The sequence below is a fragment of the Lycorma delicatula genome, chromosome 8 (assembly GCF_047948215.1).
Source record: "Lycorma delicatula isolate Av1 chromosome 8, ASM4794821v1, whole genome shotgun sequence".
In the NCBI taxonomy this organism is placed as follows: domain Eukaryota; kingdom Metazoa; phylum Arthropoda; class Insecta; order Hemiptera; family Fulgoridae; genus Lycorma; species Lycorma delicatula.
Genome location: NC_134462.1, coordinates 87,329,084 through 87,342,816, shown reverse-complemented (window position 1 = coordinate 87,342,816; position 13,733 = coordinate 87,329,084).

The following is a 13,733-nucleotide window of genomic DNA, read 5'->3' as shown; positions in this document are numbered from 1 at the left end:
GTATTCAAATCCGTATAAAAAAACCTTTATTAGGATTTGAACCTTAAAACTCTAGACTTCGAAATCAGCTGATTTGTGATGACGAGTTCACCACTTGACCAGCCCGGTAGGTTATCTTGTATCAACTCCCGATGATGAAAATTAAATTATTTTTTTGTAGCGTGTGAAAAAACTTCACTCCCAACCGGGACTTCAACACAAAACCTCCGGAGATCAGTCCGCCATGGAGATCTATTTCTTATGGTGTGATGTGAATCACATACATTTTTGTTCGTTTGTTTAAGAATTTCAGATATCACATTTTGTCGTTGAAGCAGAAATCACTAAGAAGTTTTCTTTAACCGTAATTCGAAAACAAATCTTTTGTTAGCTATGAAGTTATTTAATTGATCTTTTTTCTTTATTTTTCACCGGTAATTTCCATTTCTTATGAATTTTTAATTCTTTCACCAGTTAAGTTTTGCTTAATTTTAGCAGAGTTAAATCATGTTTAGATTTTTCTATTTAATTATGAAATGTCACTTTATGTAATATTTTATATCAACCGTTTGTAATTATTGCAGTTCGACATAAATTATCAATAAATTCAAAGCATTTACTCATAAAGTACCCTATAATTAATGGATTTCTTCGAAGAATTTATAAGTTTTCTCAGAAAATTTGAATTAATTTTAAAATAGAATAATGAAATTCAGTTAAAACGATTGAACTAATTAATTACGATTTTTTGTTGAGTAATTTAAATTGGAATTGCAAAATTAATATTAAAATATACAAAAATAAGTTAACTGTAAATTTTATATTAATTCTCTCTGTTCACGCTTTGTCCATGTTTTTACATACAATCACGTACTTATATAAAATACAATTAAACTGTACAATTTTTTATATCTATGCGGTTTCAATGATTAATTTCCATATTGGCTGTATTTCCTCTGTATTAATACTGTATTAGCAATCAGTAGTAAAATTTTATTTAATAAAAGTATTATTTCCTAATGCTTTTAATTTTTCAAATAAAAGATACGAAAGGTCATAAAATTAATATATGCTAAATAAAATATTAATGCAGTAGAAATTAAATGAAAAAGTAAAGTTTAATAATTTACGTACACATAAAGAAGAATATAAATCTTTCATTTTATTCGTATATTAATGACATCGCTAATTTCAATATCAATTGAAGAACAAACAGTTATTTCTGTGAAATATTACAACTCCGGTAATCCGTGTTATCGTGTTTTATAACTTTAAATTTTTTTTAACCTCTGAGTCTACCATTAGGTATTGCTTCAGAGGATGAGATTAATGATTTGTAGCGTGTGTGAAAATGCCACGCCTGACCGGGATTCGAACTCTGAACCTCCGGATTAAAGGCCGAGACAATACCACTCGCGCCACGGAGGCCGGCGAATTTTTTATTGCAAATTATTTATTCAAATTTTTTACTTGTAAACGTTTTTTACTTGTATTACAGAAACGGTTCTTGAATCTTGAAGAAATTTAATCTGTCGAGGAAGAAAACGGATCACACGTTTTAGCCAGCATTATTTACTATTATGGTCACACACACACACACACACACACACACATATATATATATATATATATATATATTATTTTAATGGCATATACAGACATTATTTTATTTTATTATTTTTTTTATTTGTAAGAAAAAAGTATATAGTATGGGTGATTCAAAGAAACGAGAAATTTGAAAATTTGATATGAAAAAAATTACATTAAATCATTTCATTATAAGATTTAAATAGGAAAAAACGTGTCATTTACGAATACATTCGCAAAATTTATTTTTCGAAGATCCCATACATATTTTTTTTTTGTTTAGCCTCCGGGGATCACCGTCAGGTATTACTTCAGAGGATGATATGAATGACTGTTACGTGAAGTGTAGTAATGTACAGTTTCAGGTCGACCGTTTCTAAGACGTATGGTTAATTGAAACCCAACCACCAAAGAACACCGGTATCCATGATCTAGTATTCAAATCCGTATAAAAGTAAACTACCTTTACTATGATTTGAACATTGGACCTCTCAATTTCGAAATCAGTTGATTTGCGAAGACGCCTTCACCACTAGACTAACCCGAATATCACATACTGCAGGTGAGTTATTTCTCCTGATATATTTTCTAGGAAGCTGCCTCTCACACGCACTCATCAACAAGTCAGCTAAACAATCGGCTTTGTTCTCAGCGTTACGTGCCTCGTGTACCATCCGAAAATTCAGGCTCTCGACAAAGGCAGTCAAGCCCCTGCCTTTAACACTCCAGCCTAACAAAGCAGACGTATCACCTCCGCCGTATCCAGTTTGGGCTATCGTCATGGTTATTACCGAGTGGTCACTAGCGTTATACCAGCCAGTCTCGTATTCTAGCCGCCAACGATGAAGTTGCAAAGGTTACATCAATAACTGAGTCAGATGTTCCCCTTCAGTAAGTGAATTCACATTCTGCGTTAAAAGCACACCATAACAAGTTGAGCACTGATCTCCATCAGGAGGCTGCCTCTATTGTCTGTCCTGACAGACTCCCAGGAGTAAAAATCACCTTCCAACAACGCCGGCCGATGAGTAACAAACAACATCCCTCGAAATAGTGCTTAGGATGTCCCTGTAACATTTAAAGCTGATATTGGGTGAAAGGTAGCAAGGAAATAATATACCTCACCAACCCTTGCCTTCAGATAGCCCCTCCCCCAGAACACATAGCCGATGGGGAGGAAACTACATGGCCAAACGGCCGTTTTTCCATCTTCGGATACAACTATCCCCGGCAGCGCTCGGGGGTCGCAAGGCTCGGAGATCAGCGCGAGATCTGCACCCATCTCCGACACATACCTCTTCATCATATCAGTTGCAAGAATCGAATGATTTAAGTTGATTTGAACTAGCTTCATTTTCATGCTGTTTCCTGTCCTGTCTTCCGCCGGCTTCTACTTACAGTATCACAGCCCGCCCTCTTTGGGCGTGCCAAGCTCCCTGTGCGGTGCCCCTCGGCATCGTAGGTCAGCCACCTAGGAGGCCTAGAATAATCGGCCGCCCAGTGATCCCCCCTCCGCACTTAAAACAAGCACTGGACCTGTCAGTATCTCTACAGTTTCTACCTATGTGTCCCACCTCAAGACACTAAAATATTTCAGAGGGACATCCATTATATCGGCCTTACAAGACACCACGCCAATTTTAACCCTTCCTCTTTGGACTATCACCGTGGCCATAGAAGCCGGGAGTCTACATGTCGCTACTCTGGTTTTCTCTTAACCAGTCAATCCTTAATTGACTTAGAAATATATATAGAAAACAAGTAAAAAAGAAAAATAATAAGAAAAAACATATTAGTAATGATAAGTAAGATTAAATTATACTGTAAATAATGAGAATCGGTCATTAGAAACAATAATTTAAAATCGATTTAAGTAGTCTATATAACAAAGTAAGAAGTGATTTTTAAATGCGAAATAATATTACTATTATCATTGAGAATGTCAGTCGATAAGAATAACTTATAAAACTGGTCGGTTCTGACATGTTAATTTGTATTACAGCTCTTTATAGTTAATTAACATCATCCAATTTGTTCTACTCTATTGTATATTATACTTTATTTACACGGCAAATCTATTTTACGAGTTAAGAGTATAATGTATAAATATAAGAGGAAAATTTGTACGATGTAAAAAAGTACACAAGTGGAGAACTGTCGTGAGTCTGCCAATCTCATCAACATCATCATCATCTTCATCATATTATTTCTGCCTTACATCTCGTAGTCTGATATGATAAATTGCTAAATCATTTATCCCCTCTTTATCGATCATTCTATCTCTTTCTTTCTCTTTATCTGGATGTATGTATCTCATTTGATATTTCTCAAGTCATTCTTAACCTTTGTGATTTAATATAATACCTACTTACCTAGTAACAGCGAGTGTATAATGTAAAAATGGCAAATTATTTACCGATGAGAAATTATACCTAAAATGAAATCTTGCAATTATTGAATAGTTTTCTTTTTTCTTCTTATTCTTTAAATTAATATTGTTTTACGTCATATCGTAATTTAACAATTTTTATCTGTAAACATTAATGGAATTATATTATTATACTTCTATCTCTTAAATTAAGTATCATTACAACTTAAATGTTATAATTATACCATAAAAGACGAGTTATATATTTGAGATAAACAAATATTAAATATTATTTAAAATAATAAAGATAAAAAAAGGTGATAACAAAATTACTAATTATACTTTCCATTATTATTTTTTTATTTTTTTTTTACCGTGGCCGAAGGAATCCCAGTTACTGAAAAAGTGCCAGACTTGCTTACAGGTTCTCCGCAAGGTATTGTAAAGTGCATATGTGACCTGCGCCCTATCGACTAAACCTTTCCTCTCCACTCGGGGCCGGAATTGGTCATAAGATCTAACACAGCCCCGAGTGGTGTTTCGACCAGAGAAAGGCGACACCGGTCACATCCCAACCTACTGACATGGGACGCTCAGATATGTGTACTCCTACCCTCGAGTCACAGGCTATTCTAGACTCTAGATTCTTATGTAGTTTTCAATTTTGAATCTACCCCAACGGGACAAACAGTTCCCCGGAGTAAAGCATTATAGAGTATTAGAGTAGTACTATACTTTAGTAGCAGTATATTATATAGAGTATTAAAATAGAGTATTATATTTTCCTGGCATTGGTTATTTATCCTTATATAGCAGAAAAATACATGGAAAAAATTTAAAAAATTAAAAAAAATTGATATTTTTTAACTTTGACCAGCTCCCCTCCAAAAATATTGCCCACAAAGTATTTTTTGGGATCGCTTGCCTTACTGCTACGTCTAGGAAGACATTAATAGAAATTAACAGAATCAGGCCAACCATTCCTGAAATGTCTAGTTCATTGAACCCCAACCACCAAAGTACACAGGTACCACTTCCTAGTATTCAGAACCGTTTAAAAGCAACTAAACTATTACTAGGATTTGAACCTCAGACCTTTCGACTTTGAAAATCAACTGTTAAACAGGTGATTTTAATCATTTTACTTCAGTTTACCACTGGACTAGTTTACAGACTGGTTTACCTCTAGACCTTTTAAAAAGGTCTAGTCTTTTAAAAAAAAAAATCGCCCCTATTTTTTTTGTTTAATTTTTTGGCTGATTGAACAATTTAGTTAAATTTAACGAGATGATGTCGGTATATGTGAAAGTGATCCAATTTAATTTTGGTTACAATTGTTCAAAGGGGCAGGAATTCACAGAGCTCAAAAGTACCGTATCTCAAAATTTTACTCCAAGGGTAAATAAATTTTTTCATACACTTTAATCCCTTTCAGATAGTTACGAAATTTTACTGATGGTGTTTGATCTTTTTCAAACCTACAAAAAGGGGTGGGAGAAAGAAAAATGTTTTTCTCTTATTTGACTTCCCGATTCAAAGTCATATTCTTCTTATATACTAATTAGATGATTCCTTTAAATTAGTATAAAATTTTGGTTAAATATTTGGAAAATTTAATTCGAGGGTGAGGGTTAACAAGGTAAGTATTTTTGCTTTTTTTCGTCAATTATCATTTTGCTTGCTATTTTCAGACTAAATTAACCGATTTTTATAAAATTTGAGAATTATGTAACGATGAGGCTCTTTCTTCTAATTAATTTTAATTCCAAACTTAAATTATTTAGTTAGCTTTATTTAAAAAAAATTTATAAATTTAAAAATAAATTTGGCGTGTGAAATAAGAAAATAAAACGAGAGAAATACTCCGCACCATAAAATGCTTTCTCAATCGAATATTTACAATTTCCTACATTTTAAAATTGATAATTATTAAAAAGGAAATATAATCGACGTAATGCAGTAATGTACGCAGTATTTAAAATATCTTACTGTTTAAAATTAATTAACAAAAACCTAAAATATTACCTATTAATTTTAAAAAAATTCTTGGGCAGAATTGCTCAAGAAGACCGACTTTTCAATGTTTTATTTTGTAAAATATTTTTTATATAATTTTTTTACGCAAAAGATATACAAAACAGATTAAATGAGAAAACTAAAATAGGTATATATTTTTTTTAATTGAATAATAAAATATATTTTCTGTTTATATGAAAATTAAATTATTATAGCCGTAATTTGTTGAAATAATTAAAAATAACTACCTCAAATAGAGATTATATTGTCTTTTGTCGAACTTAAATTGAGTGAAACCGAAGAGCGACACAACTGTTCATCAAATTCTCACATGCGTAACATCAGATACACTACTATAGTATATCTCAGTTTCAATGAAATTGATTTAATTTTGGAGATTTTCAAGCTATAAAATTTTATACATAGGTCTATATTTTATATATATATATATATATATATATATATAAAATTTTATACATATATATAAGGAAATATACTTTAATATAATGGTATTTTCGTACTTCTCATACCTCAAAACGTAAAGAAAATTCAATTCCATCTCCCAATCCCATCGTACTTTTCTTCAAAAAATCGGTTAAAGAAAGTATTAAAATAAAATTATAATAAACACATGTGTTCATAAATATCGTACCGAAACGCCTTTTAGCAATCTTACATGAATCACAAGTTACTCCCATAAACATCATAGCCATTTTCGAAAATAAATAGCATCCAATGTCAGGCAAACTAAGAAAATGAAAAGGGAAGTAGTTTTATCATTGCCTCCTTCAATAATCCAATTTTTATGCCGATTTAAAGTTTATTAACTTATGTTAGGAATAAAATTTTTTTAAATCTAAATTTATGTCATTCTTATTCACTACAAGAGTGTTGCGCTCACCTGAGTTAAGAAGAAAATGACTTCTTTTTTTAAGCAATGTCATTTGGTGTACGCTAAAAATAATCTCTTCTGAAATAGGTTGTTCGTGTATATCCTTGCACCCAGATGTCTCGTAAATTTATATATAAGCCAATAACCAAAGGTCCAGTTATAACTAATATTATAATAGCCTTGTCTTTTAAAATTTAAATCCCACCGATATTTACTGTAAAGGTACAATATTCTACGTAATAATTTTCCCCCACAGTGAACTAAATTCGATAAAATATATTACAGCCTTCCATTTAGCTGTCTAATACGGTAAAGATGTAACCACGCAAATTCTATAAATATTCTGGTAATGTCTATAATCTAATGTGTAACAAAAAATCTGTTATACTGTACTATATTATTACACTGAGTAGGTTAAGGAAAGATAGATTATATCATATACTAGTGGTCGTTTATGCTAATGTCAGAATAAAATAACAAGTGCGTTCGTTCGTAAATAAATACAACATATGCTATATATATTTAGCTTTAATCGAGTGACGAAATATATATACATAATATTACTTAAACTAGTATTAATTAACGTTTCAGCAAATGCGATATGTTCTCGTACAGTGAGTTCACATCCAGATTTGTCTTCATCTACTATCACACGTGCCAAAGCGTACACAAGTATAGCGCGAATAACAATAAACAAGAAATGCAAATACGAACGGTAGGATTTAGTTAATCGGTTACAGATCAGCTGTTGTAACAGATGTGAAAAGAATGTTTCAATAAAGTATTGAACTAGGAATAGGAAGCAGCTCGTAAAATAAAATAAAATAAAAAATAAACCCGATTTTAAAAGCATTGAACATTATCAGAAAAACTAACTGCTTCTTTAATTCTTTTTTAAATTTCAAATTTTTTAGGTCAAATGAAGAGGGTTAGTAAATTGTTGATATTTTTTTTTAACATGGTACTAATTTCACAAAACTAAAATTTAAATAATAGGTAATAATATTTTTTTAATAAGTTTAGTATCAGAAATTTGGATAAACAGTAGCGCGATGTGCACGGAAATAAATCTGTGTGTATGGTGAGCCGTTGCACTCTGATGACACGTGCAGGGATCCGCTGTGTGGGTCAATTACCACGGTCATCACTCAGCAACATCGCGTAACTGTCCAGTTTATATACAAGAAGTAGCCATCCAGAAAACGAAGACCGTACAGAAAGTCAGCTGTTACGATGCGAAGAAAATTGTGACTAGTAGATCGCCGAAGACTGTGTCCTATGCTGATATTGCTTCTGCAGACCCAGGAGCTTCTGCAGCTCCCTTTAAAACAGGAGATGCGCTATCTGAATTGGCTTCAGCATTAGTCAAGATGTTTGAACGCATCATTAATGAGAATTTGAAAACAAATCCAGTTAAAGAAACGAGTCATAAACCGTTGCAGAAATTAGCGAATGTTACTAAAACAAAGATTTCTTCTTCACAAAGGAATGGGCCTTCTACTAGTTCTAACGGAAAGTCAAATGAAGCGAAAGCTAAAAGAAAATCTGAGTCAAATTCAACGCAAATCAAAGTTCAGATCAAGAAATTTAGGGCTCTGAGAAGCCGGAATTAAGGATGTTAGAAAAAAAAAGATTTTGAAAGACCGTAAATGAAGCCTGCGAAATGACGGAGGCCATTAAGCGAAAGGGCAAAGAATTCTGCTGCTCCACAAGGTCTAGCGGGGAGTGCATCGAGTCTCGACTCTGATACACTGCTGATCGAAACTAACTGCTTCTTTAATTCTTTTTTAAATTTCAAATTTTTTAGGTCAAATGCAGAGGGTTAGTAAATTGTTGATATTTTTTTTAACATGGTACTAATTTCACAAAACTAAAATTTAAATAATAGGTAATAATATTTTTGTAATAAATTTAGTATCAGAAATTTGAATAAACAGTAGCGCGATGTGCACGGAAATAAATCTGTGTGTATGGTGAGCCGTTGCACTCTGATGACACGTGCAGGGATCCGCTGTGTGGGTCAATTACCACGGTCATCACTCAGCAACATCGCGTAACTGTCCAGTTTATATACAAGAAGCTACTTCTTTCTGGATGGCTACCATCCAGAAAACGAAGACCGTACAGAAAGTCAGCTGTTACGATGCGAAGAAAATTGTGACTAGTAGATCGCCGAAGACTGTGTCCTATGCTGATATTGCTTCTGCAGACCCAGGAGCTTCTGCAGCTCCCTTTAAAACAGGAGATGCGCTATCTGAATTGGCTTCAGCATTAGTCAAGATGTTTGAACGCATCATTAATGAGAATTTGAAAACAAATCCAGTTAAAGAAACGAGTCATAAACCGTTGCAGAAATTAGCGAATGTTACTAAAACAAAGATTTCTTCTTCACAAAGGAATGGGCCTTCTACTAGTTCTAACGGAAAGTCAAATGAAGCGAAAGCTAAAAGAAAATCTGAGTCAAATTCAACGCAAATCAAAGTTCAGATCAAGAAATTTAGGGCTCTGAGAAGCCGGAATTAAGGATGTTAGAAAAAAAAAGATTTTGAAAGACCGTAAATGAAGCCTGCGAAATGACGGAGGCCATTAAGCGAAAGGGCAAAGAATTCTGCCGCTCCACAAGGTCTAGCGGGGAGTGCATCGAGTCTCGACTCTGATACACTGCTGATCGCTTCATCGGAACCGGTAGCAGGAAATTCTCCGTGATTTACTTCGGAGGATCAGAAGTATCCAGGCGGCTGATAACCTGGAGTTTGACATCGAGGCCTTCAGGAAGATGGAAATAAGAATGAAGAAAGGATGGCCTAAGGATGAACCTGGCAATAAAATTTAGATGAAATTAGTTTATATGTGCTTATAGCTTGGTAAATATTATGTAAATTTATTTTGTTTTTGATAACATTTCTTTAGAAAGAGTTAAGTGTTTTAAATATTTTGAAGTGATTTTTAATGTGTTAGTTTTAAGTGTTTTTAACTTCCAAGGACCCTTTACACCTTTATCTTCTTGTTTTGGGGTTTCAATATCCTTGGACAAGTTCTTTTGGATGATTTATCATGACAAGCCTAGTCTTTAGACTACGTCGCTAGTGATTTTATTAAGTAGGAAAAATAATTTTCTTTTTTTTTAAGTCGAAGGGGCCTAATAACTGTAGCCGTCGATTCTCCTAAAACATAAAAAAAAAATAATCATAATAACAGGAAGAGAAGGAGAAGAGGAAGAAGATAATTCAGTCTATTATTTTTTACTTTTTCTTTCCCGTTTACATAGCGCTATAGCAGAGCTATAACTCCAGAGGGAAAAGATTGTAATCGGTCCAATTTGGGCATAAGCGGTTTTTACAGTACCTTGACGTTTTGACACCCAAGGAACCCATAGAAGCCGATATAATTTTCTGTACGTTAATGTTCGTATGTACGTGTGTGTGTTCGATGTTGGGCTCTAAATCACCTTATGTCTTCAGAAGTACTCGACCGATTTTGATTAAACTTGGTCAGTTTGGTTCTATATATGGGGCATTGATGCCATTAAATTTTCAACTTAAAAGGTCAACGATGAGGCTGTAGAGCAAGGTCACCCTCAGTATCTCAAAATTTCACTTAATTAAGGTCATATTTTTCTTAGGCACATTAGTTAACAATTAAAAAATAACAATATTTGCAAAATCGTACCCCCACCCCAAAAAATGCTGGTGTAGTCGTCTGTTATATTGTGACGTCGCAGGTGAGCAGTAGAATTAAATAATATTTGAAATGTAAAAAAGTAACTCAATCTGGTTGGGTCTCAAACTCGATTGCCTGCTTAACATGGTACCTGGTACGTTAAGCCTCGCGGCTACACCAGTCTGCCGACAATACAAGCAAAATTTATTCTATGTAAGTTGTGAAATTACATTAGTTTAATTAGTGCCGACCGTCGCCGTAAATACCGCCACACCCGGGCGAATTAAATACGGTATGCGTGCGCGCTTTAATTAGATTCATTGAATTGAATAAACGTAAATATATTTAAATAAAATGAAGAATATTTTAAATTATAGTTTTGTGTGTGTAAACCGTGAATCAGAAACAACCCACAGTTGTAGAAATTACGGCTTAGCCGCGTGACGGGTAAGTCCTACAACTGTGTTGTCAGCTTTTTTCAATGGATTTTACGATTTAAAACCTTTGTTTTCAAAGTTTATTTTATTTTTTATAATACAGAAATAGGCCTACAAAAAATATTACCTATATGGAATAAAAAGTTTACATGAAACCCAAAAATCATAAAACATGCTTGTTAATAACGATACGAAAAGAAACAGCGTAAAGACATAAGCTAGAACGTAAAATAAGGCTCTCAAATGTAGGAATATATATTAAATTATATATTTCATTTAGTATATAAATATTTATAGCAACCATTAAAAAAATAAATAAATGAAAAATAAACTATTTTCTTGCTAATTTTGTTTATCAGTTTACAGGTATTTTATTTAAAAAATTTAAACTGAAAATATAATATTTCGAAAACTTTACCTGAAATAATTTTTTCACTTCAAATATAAAACGAGTTCATCATTGTTTTGATAGTTTTTTTTAATCTGATAATGCATTTTAACAACAAACATTTGAAGTTATGAAAATTAAAGTAAGTACAGTTTTATTTTTTTTTAATTAAAAAAAAAATCAACAAGAATTCATATTTCCATCATGTAGGAACAGGTTTTTAAAATGATTTAATTGTCAAGGATTTATTTTAGTAAAATATTTCACGAACAAAATATTTTTGTAGAAATAAGGGTTTCCTTTCGAATAGATAACAAACATGTGCTTGGAAGAAAATTATGTTAATTCAGTTTTTAACAAATGAATTCATTCATTTATTATATTCAGTTCCATCCTTTTTCCTTTTTTTTAATTTTAAAATTACCGTAATATATTTTTGATCTTGTTTAAGAGTGTTTTTATATTTTAAGATGGAATTTTTTATGAAATCTACTATTTTTCTATATCAACGTGTTATATAGTTAAAAAGAGTAGTGATTATAGAAATCCACGAATTCGTTCTCTTGAATTTTAAGTCTCTACAAATGGTCTGTACGTGATTAAGATATTAGATTAATTCAGGTAATTAAAATTTTAGATGGATGATACATTTATTGTATTTGATATTTTCGTTTATTTATCTACGTAAATAATCTGTCAGCGTTATTCAAATATTTTTAATGATAGCCTGGTTAATTTTTCAAAAATTGCTTTATTTACGAATGTAAGATAAACTACGTATAACGTATCTAGTAGCGCTGGATAAGGTTCTGTAATAATATAACTGAAATTACTGGTGGACAATAATAAATTTGTTGAAATAATTTTTGATACACCCGTTAGTATGTCTGGTAAATAACAAAATGTGATCTAAGTCGTTGCGTACGTTATTAGTTTAATCGATGTAACTGATCCCTGTACAGTTCATGTATATATATAGTTATAATACATGTTAACGAACAAACGGTTATATTTGTTGATGCTAACACAAGGCTCTACGAACGTTACCGATTATACGCGGACGAATCCGATCGTTCGTTAGTATGCTCTTCACGTCGGTAAGCTATGTACCGGTCAACTGCTCTGTGTGTATTTGTGTGTTTTTTCATAATATTTAACACTGAGGTTGTTCAACAGTGTTCTTAATTTACAAACGGTAATTACTGGTTTTATTTTATTAATTTTTGCAAAGTATACATTTTCTTTTAAATTTAGAAATACCTGATAGTTTTAATTAATATCTTACTCGCTATAACAAAACAGTTAAGTTACTGAAACAAAAAAATGTCTACCTATTCGGCATTAATTCATAAATACTCATCTTCTCCAGTTAAATATCTCGCTACTTTTTTTTTACAGCATATCTATATACAATATCAATTTTTATTTGTGTTAATTTGCTGACGTAAATAATAAAAACTACGACAGATAGATCTGTAGGGGTTTTTAAATTAGATCTAAGTTGACATGTTAAAATTTAGCCATATAAAATTAAAATTATATATATATATATATATATAAAGTATAAGTATAAGTGTATAAAGTATAAGTATAAGTGTATAAAGTATAAGTATAAGTATATATATATATATATATATATATATATATATATATATATATATAAAGTGTACATATGTATCGTATATGTAAGGTATCATATTTGTGTTTATTGCTTGTATTTATGATTTAATGTGTTTTTGTCTTGAATGCTATGATTTATAATTATGATTTTTTGGTTATTTCTGTTATGCGTTCCTGTTTTTTACTTCCTTGTATAAAGTAAAGGAAGTATTGTGATCGCAAAAAATTTCGGTTTTCAGATTTCATTAGAAATATCCACTTTGACCATCCCTGAATCAATTTTGAATAATTCCGGCGTGACGTCTGTACATACGTACATATATATCTCGCATAACTCAAAAACGATTAGTCATAGGATTTGAAATTGTGAATTTAGGACTGTTGTAACGTCTAGTTGCGTCCCTCCCCTTTTGAATGCAGTCGACTGAACCAAAAGTGTCCAGAAAAGCCCAAAATTCAAAAACATTTGGATTTTGTACTTTTTCTTAACTGAAGTAATTACAGAGCTTTTCAACTATATCTCATAAGTGGTACTTATTTTCATTGGTTCTAGAGTTATAGCCAAATGAAATTATAATTAATGAAATATTTGGATCTTACAAAGGGAAGGCACACGTAGGTTCGAATCCGACTTCATCTCCTTTTTTTACCTTTTTTTTAATTTAAATATATTAATTTATTAATAATTATTAACCTCTGATTGTAAAGAATTTTACGGTAAATAATAATTCAGTAATAATAAATAAAAAAAATATCAGAGATTATTAATGAAATAAAATTTCACGT